This window comes from Nanorana parkeri, unplaced genomic scaffold (genome assembly GCF_000935625.1).
Source record: "Nanorana parkeri isolate BGI_ZX_2015 unplaced genomic scaffold, ASM93562v1 scaffold3970, whole genome shotgun sequence".
Taxonomy (NCBI): Eukaryota; Metazoa; Chordata; class Amphibia; order Anura; family Dicroglossidae; genus Nanorana; species Nanorana parkeri.
The window spans coordinates 3,320-25,117 of record NW_017310237.1 but is presented as its reverse complement, the minus strand read 5'-3'; the positions used below and the strand labels follow the sequence as shown (position 1 = coordinate 25,117).

Genomic DNA, 21,798 nt, shown 5'->3' with positions numbered 1-21,798 from the left:
TACAATACAGTACTGTAATATAACACTGTACAAAACATAAAGAAAATAAACCAATTACCGGTACCTTGGTGGCTGGTGTGAGGGGGACGAGAGAGAGGAGGATTATTGCGTAGGACGACTTTCACTGTCACTAACGGAATCACTGCTATCGCTCGGCTCAATGGAATCTTTTTCATTTCGTGAAACCTTAAAAAGGTGCCCATACACCTTACGATTTTCGTACGACGGCCCCCATCCTGCCCCGATTATCGCAAGATTCAATCTGCGGTAGTTAGAAAAAAAAACACCTGGACGACTTGCGGTAATTGACCGCAATTATTTTAGTTTGCGCATGCGCAGTGTTAATCGTACGACTTTTGACGGACGGAAACGCCACCAACCATGCGAACATCGTACGATCGACCAAAGTTTTCAAACATGCGTGACCGTCAAAAGTCGTACGATTGTACAGTGCTATCGGTCGGGCACTCTATTCACACGTTACGATTGTCGTACGAAAAGTCGATCGCATACGATAATCGTAAGGTGTATGGGCACCTTAACAAGGAATCTATCCAATGTGACATTTGTCGTTAAACAGTCTCATCGCTCGCACTGATGCAGCCTTATTCCGGTGGCGCTTTTCTACAGAATTTTGCTCTTATTGCAAGACATTGCTTGGCAACATTTTTCAGAAATGTTTGCTTGTCTTGCAAAACGCTCTCAAACCAAGTTACTTGTAAACCGAGGTATTACTGTAATTCCTCACAGCTCGATCCCCCAGAGGGGGCGGGTACAGCTGGATCTGCCTCTAGATAGGCAGAGCCAGCTGTCAATCACGCAGCTGGGCGGACCCAGACAGTAAATGGCGTATGACCTGTTCTACCAGTTGGGTCACCAGTCATATTTGTTTTCAGGGAGAGACTCAGGAAAAGCAAAACCCGTATTTGTTTTCCTGAGTCTCTCCCTGAAAACAAATATGACTGGTGACCCAACTGGTAGAACAGGTCATACGCCATTTACTGTCTGGGTCCGCCCAGCTGCGTGATTGACAGCTGGCTCTGCCTATCTAGAGGCAGATCCAGCTGTACCCGCCCCCTCTGGGGGATCGGAGGGGGGGGGAAACCCTGCGGGGAGCCGTGAGTGACAGCTTCCAGCTTCCACCGCAATGAAGGGGTTAACTGCTCATTTTGGTCAACTCACCCAATCTTTGGGCACGGCTTCCACACACCTTACGATTATCGTACGATCGCGGGATTTCCCACGATTATCGTAAGGTGTGTGGGGACCTTAAGACGGGTCCCCGCAGCCTCTCTTCCCCTCCACTCCGGAGGTCTAATGACTCGCGAGTCGTCATGTCCAACTCCTTGTACACTGCACACCGAGGGACATTCCACCACCGGACGGGAAGGACAGACAGAGGGGCTGCGGGGACAGGTCTAGCAGCCTCTCTCCCCCAGCAGTCTAATGACCCGTGAGTCATCACCTCCAATACACTGGACACCGAGGGACATTCCACAGCCGGGCTCTCTCTCCCTCCAATTCAGCAATGGAATGTTCCTCAGCCTCCTCACATCCAATGCACTGTATTGGACGTGATGACTCGCAGGTCGATAGACCGCTAGAACAGAGGGGGGAGAGGCTGCTAGACCTGTCCCCGCAGCCTCTCTGTCCTTCCCCTCCGGTGGTGGAATGTCCCTCGGTGTCCAGTGTACACGGAATTGGACATGATGACTCTCGGGTCATTAGACCTCCGGAGCGGAGGGGGAGAGAGGTAGCGGGGACCCGTCTAACAGCCAGGCAGGACTGAGGAGCAGGTGAGTATTTCTGTTATTTTAGATCCTAGACCAAATCATTGATTTAACCCTTTGCCGTGCCGGGGTAGCCCCCCTGCAAAGGTTAACCACTTATATGCCCAGAGTTCTTCTTTAATCTTCAAGGACAGTCAGAATATGAAATTTTTGTATTTGGGATTAGATACACTTTAGAGAAGAGGTATCAGTATAGTTTGAGGTATCCACCTCTCCCCCCCCCACCCCGGGCACTATGTACATGCAGCACTAGGTCCCGTTCTGGTCTCTGGCTGCGTTGTATAGTAAAAGGACATCTTTAGGTCTGTGTCTGCCGGCTGTCAGCTCCGCCCCAGGCTGAAGCCCAATTTATAGGCGTTCCTATGGGGGAGCTGCAGCACAGCGTTTCCTCTTCATCATCACTGAGATGGATCCTGTGTATTATATGCTGATCTCCCCAGCAGCCGCCCCTCCCCCAATAGGTGTAATGTCTCTTAGATTGCCTGGTGGTGTAAACACAATTCTGCAGCAACAGCAAAACACAGAGCGCTTGTAGAAGGGTTATGGCTGCCTGGCAGAGCTCACCCTCCAGTGCCCAGAGCTGGAAGGAAGAACGCCAGATATTGTTATCCTCCACTGTGTGCGCTGTTTATGACTGCCCCCCCCTCCCCTCTGTCACTCAGACCTAATTATAAATGTGTCTCTATGCTAGCAGCCTTGTTGGACATTGGTGGGGGTGGGGGAGGGGTATTGCTGTTGGCTGTGCTAGCTCAGCAACCATAGACCGGATAAGAACAGGACAAAGTCCTCCATGCAGAGGCGTAACTAGGAACCTCAGGGCCACGGTGTAAGAAACCATGAAGGGCGCCTTGGCAGTTACCGGGGTAGTGCAGTGTGTATTTTTGTTTTACTTTTTATCACGTTTTTATTTTTTTACTTTTTAATCAATTTTTTTATTTTTTTTTCCATTTTTATTTAATTATTTTTTTACACATAATTTTATTGCTATAACACAGAGGATAACAAGCTGTGTGATAGCATTCAGAGGTGACAGGTTCTCTTTATGAGGCTGCCCTCCAAACACAGAGGATAGAGCAGACATGCGCTTTATCTTCTGTACAGCTCGGGCTGTGACAGCTGACACGGGAGCGCTGCGAGTACAGCGGTTCTGTGTCACTGATTCTCCGCTCCCCGCTCTCCATCCTGAACTGCCTTGCCGTGGGCTGGGGTCCCCCAGAAGAGCAGGGGACCCCGGAAAACCACGGCACAGAAGAAGGCAGCCAACAGGGGGCGGACCATGGAGGGGGGGAGGGGACAGACAACAAACAATCAGGCTGCATACAAGTGATTACAGTGACTGTATAGCCGCTGAAATCACTCATACAAAATGGCTTCTCTGCTTTACATTTAGCCCTGCATGTCTGAAGTGGGGCTAAATGTAGAGAAAAAGTCCCTACCCGGCAGCCTTTCGGAGTGGGCCCCCCCAAGTGGCGTTACGCCAGGGCCCTGTCCCAAATGCGACCGCTGCGATCCTGGCAGTTATAATTATTATACAGGGTTTATAGAGCGCCAACAGTGTGCGCAGCGCTTTACAATATAAGGAAGACATTACAATCACAATACAAGACAAGATGGTAAGGAGGGCCCTGCCTCTGAGGGCTTACCATCTACAACGGAGGAAGTGATACATGAGGAGGTTTGCACCAGTGCCTCCATGCACCTGGTCCCCCGGCAAGGATTTATAGCATTGCAGCGATGCCTCTTCTCTATAGATCATTTGTAGTGTTGCCGCACCAAATCACATAGTAAGTTCTGTGACAGCGTGCGCCAAATCAAGCCCTTGGTCTAAACTCTTGGTTCTCAACTGGTGGGTCGCGACCCCATTTTCAGTGGGTCCCCGTGCGCCTTTCACTTTTCTAGGTGAGAGGCTCCTCCCCCTAGCGCAGCGCTGTCAGTTCTTGCACCAAGCCGCCGTTCAAAATATGCCGCCGGGCGCCGAGTGTCAGCTTGAGGTGGGGTGTACTCCATCCATATGTGGCCCTCGCATGTCCTGTAGAGGTGACTGGATCGGAGTGACGTCACATTCTGGCTCCCGGCACCTCTACAGGACACACATGGGGAGCTGTACCAGCACTGCACATATGGACGGAGCTCCGTCACAGCACAGCAGCCCAGGCTGAGGATCCGCTCCAGTTCTCGTAAGGTAGGGAGACTGGGGGGGATCTTAAATTTGGTGTGTGCACGTACTGTATGTGTGTGAGTCTGTATGTCAGTGTTTTTGAGGGCCCGTTCACACTAGTACAGTGCGTTAATCGCACTGTACTTCGCAATCACACCTACTGCGCGTTTTGGTGTGAGAAGTGCATTGCCATTCATTTGAATTGCTCCCCAAATGCACCCCCCACCCACAGTTCTATTGGCCGCATTGGAACGCTTTTTACCGCCATGCCGTGCGTTCCATTGCAGTGCAACTAGGGTCGCGGCTTAATGACCGAGGACAAATGCAGGTCCCGAGGTTACACAGGTTGAGAACCACTGGTCTAAAATGTTCACATTACCTCAGGAAAGGTGCTGGCTGGGAAGGGACACAGTATGGGGGCGATAGTTTAAGTAGTGTGGTATAGTGTGGCAATCCCACGGTGGAACTGGGTGTTGTAGTCACCCAGGACTCTCAGCCAGAGAGACTGAGCAGTTCCAGGAAACAAACTATTTTGCTAGGAAAGAACTGGCTTTGCAGTTCTCTCCAGAAAACCTGGATCTGGCATGGGGATCCTGGAACTGGGAGATTTCAAAGAGAATTGTGAGGGATGAAATCTCGATTCCTGGGTCCATGGTTTAGTAGCAGCCAGCACCTGATTGCACACCTGTGCACAGCCCTTATGGAAAGCGTGCTGGCTAATGTTTGGGGCTCCAGCTGGGAAGAGGAACAGGGATGTTGGTAATATCGGCCAGGTGATCTGAGATCCTGTTTTTTAACATGCGTTTAGTTTTGCCTACGTAATACATATCGCAACTACATGACATAAGATAGATCACCCCCTTTGTATTGCAGTTGACAAAATGCTGGGCTTTAAATTGTTTCCCATGGGGTGTAGTTATTTGTGTCCCGATGAGGACGTAGCGGCAGAACTTGCAACTCTGGCACTGGAAAGTTCCCCTATATTTGCAGCAATAATTATTGCTGTTAGTAAACTCACTCCTAGTTAGTTTCTCCTTATGGGACGGGCAGCGTCGGTAAGTGATTTGAAATTCGGCCATCTTTGGTCAGGCAATGCCAATGTTTTTCCAAGATCCTCAATACTTCACTGTATTGGCTATTATAAGTCAAAATCAGTCTCACCAAGGGATTTTCCTTTTCGTTTGGTTTCAGTTTAAGCGTAGTTTTATTATTTTGGGACAAGGGGGGAAACGTTTGCGATTTGCGCTTGAAAAACGCACCAGTAGGTGGGACAAGCTCATCCTCATCCTCATCTTCCTCAGAGATGTGTCCCTCATCCCAGAGCTCTCGTAAATCCCTTAATGCCCTGTAGTCCTTCCTGGAAAATTCTTTCCAGTCCTTGAGGATACCCCCCAAAGGTAAATTTTCCTTGTCGTGCATTTGCTTTAATAAAAGCCTGTGTGCAAAAAGATTAATATCCTTGATGATATTAAATCTGTCCGGTGGTGCCTCAGGACAAAAGGTTAGGCCCTTAGAGATGAGACCCAACTCCACTTCCGTAAAGGTATAGGGGCTTAGATTGATAACTTGGAGATTGTCTACATTTGGGGGCGTTTGAGGAGATATTGATCCATAATCGTTTTTTTTGTACTTAATAGGGCTACGGGGGGATGGGGATCTGTGTTTTGTCTTTTCTTTCCCCTATATATGGGACTCCCTCCTTTGGAGTGGGGGGATTCCAACCCATAGATCATGCTAGGAGGGAACACACTACAGAGGTGTATACTTGTTCGTGGCGTGTTTATAAGGTTAGTAAATCAACCCCAATGTATTATGTTTGCTGGATTACAAGCGGACTGTGTATTATTGTTGAAGTCATGTTTCTGCTCTGGAAGCAATAAAAGTGTTCGGTTTATGTTTAAAACAGCTCCAAGACTGATCTTTGAGGACTCGCCATTTGGGCTACATTCCCCAAATATCACAGTAGCAACAACTGTCATAAACTTCACCCGGGAATTGCAAATAATTTTATTAGCTAGTTGTAAACTTCTATTCTAAATGAGTCCGTCGCTGTATGTGAGACTGGAGGAGGAGCGATGGCGGCACCTAGGCTGGGAATACAAATCTACAGATGTGGGAGGGAAGTGGAGGGACAGCCAAAAAAAGCAGTACTGGTGACGCAGGTAAGAAGGGGAGGGAAACCAAGGAGCAGCAAACACAGCCTGACGGAGAGACATCAACAAAGGATTGCGGAACACTATTAATAATCCGGAGTGAACTGAACCACATCAGTGCCAAATAAAACGTCTGTAGTTTCCTCATGTGGCTTTGGTGGGGGGGGGGGATGCCTTGAAGGTATCAAGATTAAACATGTAGTGGGCACCCAAAACCGAGTCAGTCAGTAAAGTTGGCAGCAGCGATAACCCCCAACATTGGTGCCGTTCAGAGCAGTAATAACCCCCATGACTACACATGACTTGTATGAGGACAATATTTGCTTATCGCGAAGTTCAGTTTTAAAATGTATCCTCAGCACTGATCCCTGCTTTCCCCTCTCTCCGGTGTCTCCATCTCCCCCCCGCCCCCCCAATCATTTTCTGGGTTTCCATTCTTTGGCCACATGATTGGTCGGGCTCCGATGGCATAACCCCCACGTGTGCACACAGGAGTTACTTCATCTCTGCATGCCGGCTCTGTGTGCTGCGCGGCATACAGAAAAAAAGGAATTGCAGAATGGTAACAAGAAGCTGTGCGAGTCTCTTCTGACATTAAAAGCATAATAATAATTTGTCTTTTTCCCCTTTTCTTCCACTTTAAGACCTTACAGAAGGAGACTGAGAATTTAGGATCTAGGTTTGATGTGTTTTATAGTTGCAGAACATATTTAGGAAAGTTGAGTACTGTTGTGCTTGTAGTAGAAGAACAATGAATACTGAGCGCCCCCTGCTGTACGAGCTTTGTATTACAGTTGGTAGTGATGCCGTATTACTGTGAAGAATACAAAGGGCTCACATGCTCCCTACTGTGGCTCTGTTAATTCATTACAATGTTCTTACCATAATAAAGGTTCTGAATGTGTTGGGGTCTTACTGAGCATGTAAGGTCCAGCCTAAGGTTCTCCCTCTAATGATCTGTTTTTTTTTCTCTTCAGTTACAGGAATCCACTATTTTACATATCTGCACCCCGACATGGTCATTACAGGTCCTGATTCCTCTATATAGATATTTATATCACTAGAGGGATCCCAAGCAGGAGGAAGGAGGTCCTGATCCCTCTATATAGATCTTTATTATCACTAGAGGGGTCCCCAGCAGGAGGAAGGAGGTCCTGATCCCTCTATATAGATCTTTATTATCACTAGAGGGATCCCCAGCAGGAGGAAGGATGTCCTGATCCCTCTATATAGATCTTTATTATCACTAGAGGGATCCCAGCAGGAGGAAGGATGTCCTGATCCCTCTATATAGATCTTTATTATCACTAGAGGGATCCCCAGCAGGAGGAAGGATGTCCTGATCCCTCTATATAGAGCTTTATTATCACTAGAGGGATCCCCAGCAGGAGGAAGGATGTCCTGATCCCTCTATATAGATCTTTATTTAGAAATATTTGTCCATTTCTGGAGATCTCACTTACAAAAAGATATTGATAAGATGAAGCTTAAAGAGACATAGTCGCGCTCTTGAACGACTGTGGCGAAAAACTAGATCTCTGCAAGACTTCACCCTGTACAAAGCTGCCCTCCTAAAATATAACTCCTCCCTCCGAGCTGCCGAACAGACTTATTTTGTTACTCTCATTAACACACTCTCATCCAGACCCCGCCAACTCTTTTCTACTTTTAACTCTCTACGTCGTCCTCCACCACCACCACCACCCACTAACTCACTGACTGCCCAGGACATCGCCATTCATTTCAAAAACAAAATAGATACAATTCGGGATCAGATCGCCACTGTCCAATCACCTTCCTCTATTCATGTACCCGTCCCTCCATCACACTTGTCACTCTCCTCTTTTGACCCGGTCACCACAGAGGAGGTTACAAAGCTTCTCTCTGACACCCACCTCACCACTTGCCCCCTGGACCCTGTTCCTTCACCGCTACTTCGGTCACCTTCATACTCTATCCTACACTCTCTTACCCACATTTTCAATCTCTCACTCTCTACTGGAATCTTTCCCTCCCCTCTAAAGCATGCCCTGGTCACCCCAATACCCAAAAAACCCTCAATGGACCCCACCGACCTCAATAATCTCAGACCAATCTCCTTACTCCCATTCACCTTCAAACTCCTAGAACGCCTCATCTACAGCCGCCTGAGCCGCCACATCGCTGATAACAACCTTCTCGATCCCTTACAATCTGGCTTTCGCCCCCCAACACCACTGAAACCGCCCTCCTAAAACTCACCAATTACTTAATAACAGCTAAACACAAAGGCCACTATTCCTTACTCTGCTATTAGACCTCTCTGCTGCTTTTGACACTGTTGACCACCCGCTGCTCCTCCAAAAAATTCCACTCGCTTGGCCTACAAGACTCTGCTCTCTCATGGTTCTCCTCCTACCTGTCTAAGTGCTCCTTTAGTGTCACCTACAAATGTATATCCTCCCCTCCTCTTCCTCTTCCTGTAGGGGTCCCCGAGGCTCTGTATTTGGACCCCTTCTCTTCTCCATCTACACCTCCTCTCTTGGTCAGTTAATAACCACACATCGTCTCTTGCCCACCTTGACTGCCTTTAGGCGATCCCTAAAGACTCATCTCTTCAGGGAAGCCGATCCCACCTCAACCTAACCGCCCAACCATCACGTTCTCAAACCATCTCCACACAGCTCCCTCCTCATGTATCATTTCCCCCTCCTTCTTAGAGTGTAAGCCCTCAGGGGCCACAGGCCCTCCTTACCATCTTGTCTTGAATTGTATTGTAACTGTAATGTCTTCCTTATATTGTAAAGCGCTGCGCAAACTGTTGGTGCTCTATAAATCCTGTATAATAATAATAATAAAGCTTAAAGTAGAACTGAAGCCCAGTGGCAACAACAGGAAGTGAGAGGATATCCCTGGTGTCCCCAATGAGAGATTTCCCAACTATTCCTGTTCTGATGACAACCCAAAATTTGGGATTTTCTTTCACTTTTAGTGATAACTGTCACCAGGACTAACATGTAGGGTGATCCTCCCTCTGGCCAACAGGAAGTGAATCCATACTGTGTAAGTTAGAAAAAAAGAGGGCAGACTGGATGGATCATTCCATTTTATTGATTCTACCTTTATTCCAGGTCTCCTGTGTGTCCTGATCACATCCGTGTCATCCGGACCGGTGTATGTACGGAGCGGAGCGGACATCACGGGATGTGATATGACGTGTCCTCAGGATGATGTTATCCTGGAGCTGTACAGACATTGTGGAGGGAAGGAGAAGACATTGCTGGAACTTCATTGTTATTACAACCTCACTAAATCACATGACCCCAGACTTCACCTGGACACAAGGAGCGGCTGCTGGAAGCTGACACCGGCCCGGAAGGATGATTCCTGTGTGTATAAGATCTGGTGTTACTGTGACTCGCATTATCTAATATCCTCTACAGACATCCGTGTGCTGGGTAAGAGGCCGTATACTGCACCACACAACATCACACTTCTCTCCGCACTGCATTGTACTCTACAGGGAAAGGTGAATTGTAGACAGTTTAGAGTTTAAGGGTTAATCTTTATTGGCTGACAAGAGTATGTCACAGCAAAAAGCACCAACACCGATCAGCCAGAACATTGTGACCACTTAGAGGTTAAGGGAATAACATTGATTATCTGGTTACAATGTTACCTGGAAGTGGGGGGGATATATTAGAAAGGCACCTGGAAGTGGGGAGGGATATATCCCATGATATTACAATGACACCTGGAAGTGGGGGGGGGGATATTACAAAGACACCTGGAAATGCAAGCTTCCAGGACCCATTCGGTTCCTTTCTTAGGCATTATACAAAGATGAAGCTATACACTTAGGAGGCCAGCAGCACTGGGGACTGTATGCAAAGAGAGGGGCTGCAGATCACATGACTAACGTTAAGAGCCTGTTCACACTAACGCACAGCAACACACTTTACCTACATTTGTCCAGTTCAATGGGATTCATTCTTAAAGGAGAACTATGAGGTAAGTGTTTTTCCCCATAGTTCTCCTAAGGGTCATGGGAGGACACAAACTAGCGTCCTCCCGTCATCCTAAGCTCAGTATGTAGAGAGCTACAGCTCGCGGTATACTGAGACGGCGCAGCCAGGACGAATCCCAACATTACTTTCTGGATCCACCCAGCTGCGTGATTGACCGCTGGCTCTGCCTATCTAGAGGCAGATCCAGCAGAACCCGCACCCTCCCCCCGTGAGTGACAGTCACGGCTCTCTGCAGGCATAGAATCGAGAAGTGAGCGAACAACGGTATGGGTTCGCTCACTTCCCGATCTATTGAGCCGACGTGTCACAGTTTCATTGTCACAGGTCGGCTAGAACTATGAGGCTGAGTGATTTTCACTCACCTCATAGTTCTCCTTTAATGAAACCCCAACACACCTTGCCAACAATGCTGCATTCACCTTTTTAGTGCATTAGGCAGCCTGTTCAAATGAATGTTCTGCTATAACGCAGTGGACTATAATGCGCGGTTTAACACAGGTGCACTAATGCACCATAGTAGTGTGAATAGGCCCTTTGTGTGTGCACAAGAGCTCGCACTTTGTTCTATGTGTCTGAGCTCTGAGCTGATGATTTGCTGTGCGCGACGTGTCACCAGGGCTGTGCGCGACGTGTCACCAGGGCTGTGCGCGACGTGTCACCAGGGCTGTGCGCGACGAGTCAGCAGGACTGTGCGTGGCGCGTCACCAGGGCTGTGCGCGACGTCTTGCGGGAGGATGTGAGTGGTGGGAAGGAGGAAACGTTTGTCCAGATCGGCGCTGTAAACAACTGTCATCAGGTCCCCAGAAGGCTGCCTGAGGTCCCCTCCAAGCGTGGGACCTTAGGGAAGCCGCTAACAGCCGCTAAAATGCAAAGTAATGCACTTTGGAATTAAAAATAAACAAATGGGTTATACAATTATGGGTATGCCGCTGGGGAAGTCAGAAATGGAGAAGGATTTGGGGGTCATTGTAGACCACAAACTGAAAGGTAGTTTGCAGTGCCAGGCTGCTGTAAACAAAGCTAGCAGGGTCTTGTCCTGTATTAAAAAGGGGATGTATTGCAGGGACAAGTCTATAATTTTGCCACTTTATAGATCATTGGTTCGACCTCATCTGGAGTACGCGGTCCAGTTCTGGTCACCAGTACTAAGAAAAGATGTCCTTGAGTTGGAAAAAGTCCAGCGGAGGGCAACCAAACTAATTAGGGGTATGGAGGACCAGAGCTACGAGACGAGGCTACTAAATTTAAACATGTTCACATTAGAGGTGAGGAGATTAAGGGGGGATATGATTTCCATGTACAAAATGTTTAATGGTGGTAGCAACATTAGCGATAAACTGTTTAAAATTAACTCCGTTACAAAAACTAGAGGCCATCACCTAAAATTGGTGGAAAAAAAATTCCAGCACAAGGGGCGAAGGGGGTTCTTCACAGTAAGATCAGTTAGGGTCTGGAACTCACTGCCACAGACAGTGATTTCAGCAAAGAATGTGGAATTGTTCAAGAAACTTTTGGACGATTTCTTAAGGGACCGTAATATACAGGGGTACAGGTACTCCTAGAATGAGATCCTAATAGGTTGGACTTGATGGACTAATGTCTTTATTCAACCTCAAATACTATGTAACTATGTAACATTTAAAAATGTTATGCGCCAGTATCAGGAAGCAAGGAGGTGTCTGGTAGTATTGGTATTAGTGCATCCCTACAATTTAGCCTTTATTGTAATGTACTTAATAACAAAACAACAAGAAGCAAAAAAAAAAAAGGCATCGTGTAGTTTTTTTGCTCACCATATGTCATTCTTTGAAGGACAGATGTAAAATGCTGGAGAAACTTTAAACCAATTTAGTTGCGCTAGGAAAAATGTGAAAAACACCAGCTGCAACAATGTGTATAAACGTGATTAATGTGAGCGATTATGTTGCGCTTGGTAGTGAGCAATATTCTTTACTGTATCACCTTTCAGTGTTTCTATCTCAATGGAAATGTTTGTTATATTAAGTGAAAAATAAATGAATAAATGGACAGAACAAAAAATTTGTAAATGGTGTAAAGTATATATAATAAAATTTATAAATTATAAACTGCACCTGTGTATTGTTCAGTATTTCGTTAGTTAAACATGTTGTGATGTGACAATTAATAAACAATATTCTGTGATTAGGCTCTCAACCACAATACCTATATAAGTTGCATGTGCATTCAAATTGGTTAATTCCAGTTAGACATTTATTTGACTCAGAGTGAGCAATAGTGATGGTAGCTTACATAAATAAAACATTTATCGTCGCCCCAAAACGAAAAAACACAAAAGGTCAGAACGAACCATTACTATTGGTCACTCTGAGTCAAATAAATGTCTAACTGGAATTAACCAATTTGAATGCACATGCAACTTATATAGGTATTGTGGTTGAGAGCCTAATCACAGAATATTGTTTATTAATTGTCACATCACAAACATGTTTAACTAACTAAATACTGAACAATACACAGGTGCAGTTTATAATTTATTAATTTTATTATATATACTTTACACCATTTACTAATTTTTTGTTCTGTCCATTTATTCATTTATTTTTCACTTAATATAACAAACATTTCCATTGAGATAGAAACACTGAAAGGTGATACAGTAAAGAATATTGCTCACTACCAAGCGCAACATAATTGCTCACATAAAATGCTGGAGAATCTTGGATGGTCCACTTCCTCTGTGTAAATTCCCTTGCCAGGACCTGGCATTCATATATAGGTGGCCCCGTCTGCCCTGACCCTGAACATCAGTGATATGCAGCGGCATCCTAAGCTCCTGTCACTGACAGGCAGCCACTGTACCTCCCAGTTGCAGCCCTCAGTGAGTTGCTGGGCTGGAGGACGGCATCGCAGGACATCAGCATGACAGAGACAGTTGAGAGCCGCCGCGTGCCCCCTAATGGCTGCCCCTCCTTGGGCAGTGCCCGAGTGCCAGAATGGTCAGTCCACCCCTGTGTCTGACCATCTCTGCCTACAGTATTTTCAAAATCACTGACAGATATGATATTCGTTCTATTCCTCACATACAGTATTGAGCACACAGTCTGTTATACCGGTTTTATTTCTCTTCTCACAGATAAAACAATGTACATCCGTCCAACTATCCTAAGCATATTACTTCCTGTGACAGCTCTAGTGTGTATAGTGATGATTGCAGTGTCAACGGTGGTATATGTGATGAGACGTAGAGGTGAGTAACATTGTAATGATTTGACTTTCGTAATTTTTTTCTCTCCAGATAATCCAGCAATCCCTAATGTAGTGGAAGATATACTAAGATATACTGAACCTTCAGAACAATTTATTAAAGGAGAACTATGAGGGGGGGGGGGGGTTTTTTGGGCGGATCCTGGCACAATTGCCGGGATCAGCTTCAGCTGCGGCGTCTCAGTATACCGCGAGCTACAGCGGTATATTGTCATTGTCACAGGTCGGCTAGAACTATGAGGTGAGTGAAAAGCACCCCCCCCTCATAGTTCTCCTTTAATAAATTGTTCTGAAGGTTCTATATGTGACACTTTATTTAGGAGTATTGGTGATAACGGAGGGAATTGTATATAAAGCGGTATTGGTTTATTGGTTCTCAGTATATTCCGCCAGTGTTGCAGAACAGCAAGCTGCAACAAAATGGGGGCAGTGTGAGCGAACCTTCAGTGAACGGTAATACCCGGGGGAGCACAACTACTCCATGTCATCTTGTTATTCTGTACAGGTTCTCATTATCCAGGTCATGGTAATAATAGTGAGTGGACGTGTCCTGTAATGTTGAAGATGTTTCATTTCACTCCTCTTGCTGTTTCCTCCAAATATGAAAGATCCCGCAGAACGAATGAGACCTTCATAACATGGCCCCGGGATGTGGGCAGCTACAGATCACCAATAAAATACCGCCTGAGAGATAGTGGGGGATTACATTTTGGTTGGATTCGGGCAGACTGGATTGTCTGTATTGGGTGGAGGAGCTCATACGTTATGTATGTTATAAAACTGTTCATTAGTGGAGCGGGATTTGGGAAATAGATAAGTAATTATGTTCACTATCACGTCCTCAAACATTTCATCCCCACACAGCTACCTACTCATTAGTGATGGGTTTGGGCGTGTTGGCAGCTACAGGCGCCGAGCCCGCCAGGAAGATGACAGGGCCAATCACAGGCACTGAGACATTTCCCGATCTCTGCAGCTGCGGACTGGGATAATGTCTCAGTACCTGTGATTGGCGCTGTCAGCTTCCTGGCAGGCTCGGCACGTGTAGCTGCCAACATGTCCGAGCCCATCACTACTCCTCATGTATCACTTCCCCACCGTTTCCCTCAGGGGCAGGGCCCTCCTTACCATCTTGTCCTGAATTGTATTGTGAGTGTAATGTCTTCCTTATATTGTAAAGCGCTGCGCAAACTGTTGGCGGCTATATAAAAGATAATTTGACCTAATTTACTACATTGTAAAGTGAGCCTGTGTGCATCTCCATCATCCAAACCTGTGTGGGGGGAATTAGGGGAAAAGTAGAGCTGATATCTCACATGATTGGATGTTTGAAGTGGATACACGTCTACTGTGCTTGGCACTTGTTAGTAGATCAGTGTCATGTGTGTCCGCCATTTTGTTTTCCAGCACAACGTTCTCCACGGCCTGGCATTGAACATACAGCTGTAAGTATTATGTGAGAAGTGCAAACTTCTAGGATTCAGTATAATATTTATGTTAGCATTTGGACAATATCAGACAAGTGATCTCCAGCCTCTCATATCATATCTAAGCTTCCAGTGACTTCAGACATACTGGAACTGGCCACTCTCTCAGAAGCTAAAACAGTCAGGAAGATGGATATGTAGTCCCATAGCCGCTATATGAGAGGATACATGGTCCCACAACTGGTATATATGAGAGGATACATGGTCCCACAGCCGCTATATGAGAGGATACATGGCCCCACAACTGGTATATATGAGAGGATACATGGTCCCACAGCCGGTATATATGGGAGGATACATGGTCCCACAGCTGGTATATATGAGAGAATACATGGTCCCACAGCTTGTATATATGAGACGATACATGGTCCCACAGCTGGTATATATGGGAGGATACATGGTCCCACAGCTGGTATATGTGAGAGGATACACGGTCCCACAGCTTGTATATATGAGAGGATACATGGTCCCACAGCTGGTATATGTGAGAGGATACATGGTCCCACAGCTTGTATATATGAGAGGATACATGGTCCCACAGCTGGTATATATGGGAGGATACATGGTCCCACAGCTGGTATATGTGAGAGGATACACGGTCCCACAGCTTGTATATATGAGAGGATACATGGTCCCACAGCTGGTATATATGAGAGGATACAGGGTCCCACAGCTGGTATATATGAGAGGATACATGGTGCCACAGCTGGTATATGTGAGAGGATACATGGTCCCACAGCCGGTATATATGAGAGGATACATGGTCCCACAGCCGGTATATATGAGAGGATACATGGTCCCACAGCCGGTATATATGAGAGGATACATGGTCCCACAGCCGGTATATATGAGAGGATACATGGTCCCACAGCTGATATATATGAGAGGATACATGGTCCCACAGCTTGTATATATGAGAGAATACATGGTCCCACAGCTTGTATATATGAGAGAATACATGGTCCCACAGCTTGTATATATGAGAGAATACATGGTCCCACAGCTTGTATATATGAGAGAATACATGGTCCCACAGCTTGTATATATGAGAGAATACATGGTCCCACAGCTTGTATATATGAGAGAATACATGGTGCCACATGGATGGGGTCAGTACACATATTGGGTAACAAGTGTCATACTGATTAGTATTTAGGGTTGAACCTCGCACTATAAAGCAATCCATATCTGTATAAATTTGGGCTTTCTCTGTTACCTCCAAGGAGACCCATAGGGTGGCATAACACACTGACAGTTGAGCAATCTGCCCAGCCGGAGAGTAATTAGGAATGTGTGGGATGTTTAAGCTGGAAAAGAACCTTTTTCGATATCTGTGATATGAATGTGAAGGAAGGGGGGTTAGTAAATGGCGGGACTGGATAGGGATACAATCATTTGGGGAGTTGGGTCCGTTTTTAAACATAACAGGATATTTGATATTTTTATCTGTCTTTAAGTTTGATCTGTGGTAAGAGAGTGAAGTAATTGAAGGACTAAAATATATTGTGTTCTAGCTTTACATAAATGCCCCAATGATATTAGTTGTGTAGGCCACGTGTGAAATGGGATTTAGGACATGGAAAGCTTTCAGTTATATTACATGGAGAACAAACAGATTCACATATGAAGAAGTCTGTTCTGATCACCTCCGCACCCCTCCACCTCAGGCTTACACCCCTCCACCTCAGGCTTACACCCCTCCACCTCAGGCTTACACCCCTCCACCTCAGGCTGGGATCGCAGTCTCTACCTGCAGTGCTTGGGTGACCCACTCTTTGCTGTTTTTGGATGGCCTGGCCAGCACACATGAAGGGGGCTAGTAAAATAAGGTCGGCATGCCTCACCTCACACTCACGTCTCTAGCTGGTACAGGGGAAGCAGAGAGACTTGGGTTGACTCTCTATTATGGGAAATTACATGAAGGGGTGTATACGGACCTAAAAAAATCAATCAATATTTCACAATCAATAATAATTCTTTGGAAGACAAAATAGAAACGTTATGAAATATGTACGATGATCATCTGTGTACAACAAGGAACCACAGGCCGCCATATGTTCCCTGTATACTAACTCCCCCAAACAAGTGCCAGTACTAGGTGAGACTTTTGGTTACCTTTTGGTTTTGGGGGAAAAAAAGTAAATCTTGTATACATTGTGGAAGTAACTCTAATTATCTTCTTTCAGGTTCCAGTTGTGACATTCACTTCTGAAGAGTTGGCGTGTGAGCCGATCAGCGATTTTCGGAGACACCCAAATGCTGCCGATAAAAATATTTGCTAGGATACAGAACTCCTGTGAGACCCGTGGTTCCATGTGTGGGGGGCTTATTATTATTATTATTCTGTAATTTGGTCAGTACAACCAATAGCCAACTGTAGGAGGAAGTACATATCCCAGGCTGGGACTCTTATGTTCCACACTGTACAGAGGCGCCTTAACGCCGCAGTGCGGCTTTATCTGTATCTGCAAATAGATGTTTTAAACCTAAGTCTGAAATCCATGAATAAGATCTTTTTATGCTGACTAAGCAGATCGAGTGCCGGGGAATATTTATATTGATTATTGAATTGCCCGGCTAATATGCATCTCCTTTTCACTAGTAACATTGAATCTGAGCGGCCGCCATTTCTTTTGCATTTTTAAATTTGGCACGCCCTGATGTGTTACTGCACCTATAAGGAGGAAGGGGCTACCGCCAAGGCACGCCTGTTCTCAATGTAAGCTTTGCTGTATACTGTATATGTCCCAGTTTGGGAGCTCAGATAGTTTGGAGTTTGGGACCGCACTTTACAGTGTCAGGATGTGGAAGCGGTTATACGTGTATTTGGGAATGTATGGAACCAAAACCTCTGTGTCTCTCTCATCCATTGAGGGACATCTGAAACCTTCAGGTTATATTGCCACCTGTAGGAATATTGGACACTGGCAAACGAAAAAATCTGTGGGCCAAACCTGACCAGACATGGAAATATTAGCATGCCTCATTTTTTGTGCTCGTGTCCACAGAGAACGGGCATGTTTTCCATCTCCGCTTATTCAAGACTTCTTTTTATCTTTTTTTTTTCTTTTCTAGGAACTTTTTTTCTTCAATTGAGATGAATCACCCCGAGCTGCAGTTGGTCTCCTCAGCTTCTCCCAGCTGTGGCTCCCCCATGACTTGGTTGTACTGGGATCTGACCCCGCTGAACATTGCAGGGGGAGCCTAGAAGAGACTCTGTCAAGCTGCCCATACACCTTACAACCATTGCAAGACTTTCGTTGTGCGATGGTTGTAAGGTGATTAAAATTCCGTACAAACTGCCCATCTTGAACAGGCAGATCGTACTTGCGATCATCGCAAGCCCACCCCGCTGAAGGGAGGGCTTGCCGATGATTGCAATGCTGAGCGGGCAGTGTGCGCTTGTGCACACCGGCCCGTTCTGCTTTCGTCTTGCGATCACGCTACGTGCTCGTAAGACGAAAGTACAGTAAATGCGGTCACACGCTGCCCATGCACCTGCCGATTATCATACGATCGCGGGATCACCCGCGATTTTCGTATGATCGTCAAGTGTATGGGCAACTTTATTGGGCTTTGCTTGAACACTTTCCAGACTTTTTTTGTACAGTTACCTGTGGAGTGTTTTTTAGGTTCAGAGCCATTAACATGTCTCTGAAGACTCCCTTACATGAGAAGCTCCCTCATTTGTATTTCCCACTTCCTACCGGCTTGCCACGGAAGGGGTAAACACTGTGGGACACAACTTTGATATCATTCCACTGAATGGAGTAACATGCGTTCTTGCATGCACTCTTGTTTCCAAGAACCACCTGCACTCCTTATGGTCGGCAACCTTCCAATGGTGGCAATGGCATAACAACCAGGGGGGCAGCCGGTGCGGCTGCCCTGGGCACCGAGATGCGGGGGCGGGGGGGCGCCGGCCACCGAGCAGTAACAAGCGGGGCCCGGCAAATGAAAGATTTCTGGGCAGGGCCTGTCTGAACATTTTGCCACGAGGGCCCGTGGCCAGGGCTGCCAACAGGATGGTACAGGCAGCCCTCCTGTACTTGTCGGGCCCCATCAAGTCAGCAGGGGGGGCCTACACCAGGTACAAGCTGCCTGTTATACATGGTCCCACAGCTTGTATATATGAGAGAATACATGGTCCCACAGCTTGTATATATGAGAGAATACATGGTCCCACAGCTTGTATATATGAGAGAATACATGGTCCCACAGCTTGTATATATGAGAGAATACATGGTCCCACAGCTTGTATATATGAGAGAATACATGGTGCCACATGGATGGGGTCAGTACACATATTGGGTAACAAGTGTCATACTGATTAGTATTTAGGGTTGAACCTCGCACTATAAAGCAATCCATATCTGTATAAATTTGGGCTTTCTCTGTTACCTCCAAGGAGACCCATAGGGAGGAATAACACACTGACAGTTGAGCAATCTGCCCAGCCGGAGAGTAATTAGGAATGTGTGGGATGTTTAAGCTGGAAAAGAACCTTTTTCGATATCTGTGATATGAATGTGAAGGAAGGGGGGTTAGTAAATGGCGGGACTGGATAGGGATACAATCATTTGGGGAGTTGGGTCCGTTTTTAAACATAACAGGATATTTGATATTTTTATCTGTCTTTAAGTTTGATCTGTGGTAAGAGAGTGAAGTAATTGAAGGACTAAAATATATTGTGTTCTAGCTTTACATAAATGCCCCAATGATATTAGTTGTGTAGGCCACGTGTGAAATGGGATTTAGGACATGGAAAGCTTTCAGTTATATTACATGGAGAACAAACAGATTCACATATGAAGAAGTCTGTTCTGATCACCTCCGCACCCCTCCACCTCAGGCTTACACCCCTCCACCTCAGGCTTACACCCCTCCACCTCAGGCTTACACCCCTCCACCTCAGGCTGGGATCGCAGTCTCTACCTGCAGTGCTTGGGTGACCCACTCTTTGCTGTTTTTGGATGGCCTGGCCAGCACACATGAAGGGGGCTAGTAAAATAAGGTCGGCATGCCTCACCTCACACTCACGTCTCTAGCTGGTACAGGGGAAGCAGAGAGACTTGGGTTGACTCTCTATTATGGGAAATTACATGAAGGGGTGTATACGGACCTAAAAAAATCAATCAATATTTCACAATCAATAATAATTCTTTGGAAGACAAAATAGAAACGTTATGAAATATGTACGATGATCATCTGTGTACAACAAGGAACCACAGGCCGCCATATGTTCCCTGTATACTAACTCCCCCAAACAAGTGCCAGTACTAGGTGAGACTTTTGGTTACCTTTTGGTTTTGGGGGAAAAAAAGTAAATCTTGTATACATTGTGGAAGTAACTCTAATTATCTTCTTTCAGGTTCCAGTTGTGACATTCACTTCTGAAGAGTTGGCGTGTGAGCCGATCAGCGATTTTCGGAGACACCCAAATGCTGCCGATAAAAATATTTGCTAGGATACAGAACTCCTGTGAGACCCGTGGTTCCATGTGTGGGGGGCTTATTATTATTATTATTCTGTAATTTGGTCAGTACAACCAATAGCCAACTGTAGGAGGAAGTACATATCCCAGGCTGGGACTCTTATGTTCCACACTGTACAGAGGCGCCTTAACGCCGCAGTGCGGCTTTATCTGTATCTGCAAATAGATGTTTTAAACCTAAGTCTGAAATCCATGAATAAGATCTTTTTATGCTGACTAAGCAGATCGAGTGCCGGGGAATATTTATATTGATTATTGAATTGCCCGGCTAATATGCATCTCCTTTTCACTAGTAACATTGAATCTGAGCGGCCGCCATTTCTTTTGCATTTTTAAATTTGGCACGCCCTGATGTGTTACTGCACCTATAAGGAGGAAGGGGCTACCGCCAAGGCACGCCTGTTCTCAATGTAAGCTTTGCTGTATACTGTATATGTCCCAGTTTGGGAGCTCAGATAGTTTAGAGTTTGGGACCGCACTTTACAGTGTCAGGACGTGGAAGCGGTTATACGTGTATTTGAGAATGTATGGAACCAAAACCTCTGTGTGTCTCTCATCCATTGAGGGACATCTGAAACCTTCAGGTTATATTGCCACCTGTAGGAATATTGGACACTGGCAAACGAAAAAATCTGTGGGCCAAACCTGACCAGACATGGAAATATTAGCATGCCTCATTTTTTGTGCTCGTGTCCACAGAGAACGGGCATGTTTTCCATCTCCGCTTATTCAAGACTTCTTTTTATCTTTTTTTTTTCTTTTCTAGGAACTTTTTTTCTTCAATTGAGATGAATCACCCCGAGCTGCAGTTGGTCTCCTCAGCTTCTCCCAGCTGTGGCTCCCCCATGACTTGGTTGTACTGGGATCTGACCCCGCTGAACATTGCAGGGGGAGCCTAGAAGAGACTCTGTCAAGCTGCCCATACACCTTACAACCATTGCAAGACTTTCGTTGTGCGATGGTTGTAAGGTGATTAAAATTCCGTACAAACTGCCCATCTTGAACAGGCAGATCGTACTTGCGATCATCGCAAGCCCACCCCGCTGAAGGGAGGGCTTGCCGATGATTGCAATGCTGAGCGGGCAGTGTGCGCTTGTGCACACCGGCCCGTTCTGCTTTCGTCTTGCGATCACGCTACGTGCTCGTAAGACGAAAGTACAGTAAATGCGGTCACACGCTGCCCATGCACCTGCCGATTATCATACGATCGCGGGATCACCCGCGATTTTCGTATGATCGTCAAGTGTATGGGCAACTTTATTGGGCTTTGCTTGAACACTTTCCAGACTTTTTTTGTACAGTTACCTGTGGAGTGTTTTTTAGGTTCAGAGCCATTAACATGTCTCTGAAGACTCCCTTACATGAGAAGCTCCCTCATTTGTATTTCCCACTTCCTACCGGCTTGCCACGGAAGGGGTAAACACTGTGGGACACAACTTTGATATCATTCCACTGAATGGAGT

At 46.1% G+C, this 21,798-nt stretch overlaps 1 long non-coding RNA gene across 1 annotated transcript; it reads left to right on the top strand.

The window, feature by feature from the left end:
- Window positions 1-9,326: 9,326 nt before the first annotated feature.
- LOC108803637 lies at window positions 9,327-18,317 on the top strand. The gene is made up of 3 exons (XR_001942293.1): window positions 9,327-9,609; window positions 11,784-11,793; window positions 18,307-18,317. It is a non-coding gene; the product is annotated as an uncharacterized LOC108803637 (long non-coding RNA).
- The last annotated feature ends 3,481 nt before the right edge of the window (window positions 18,318-21,798 follow it).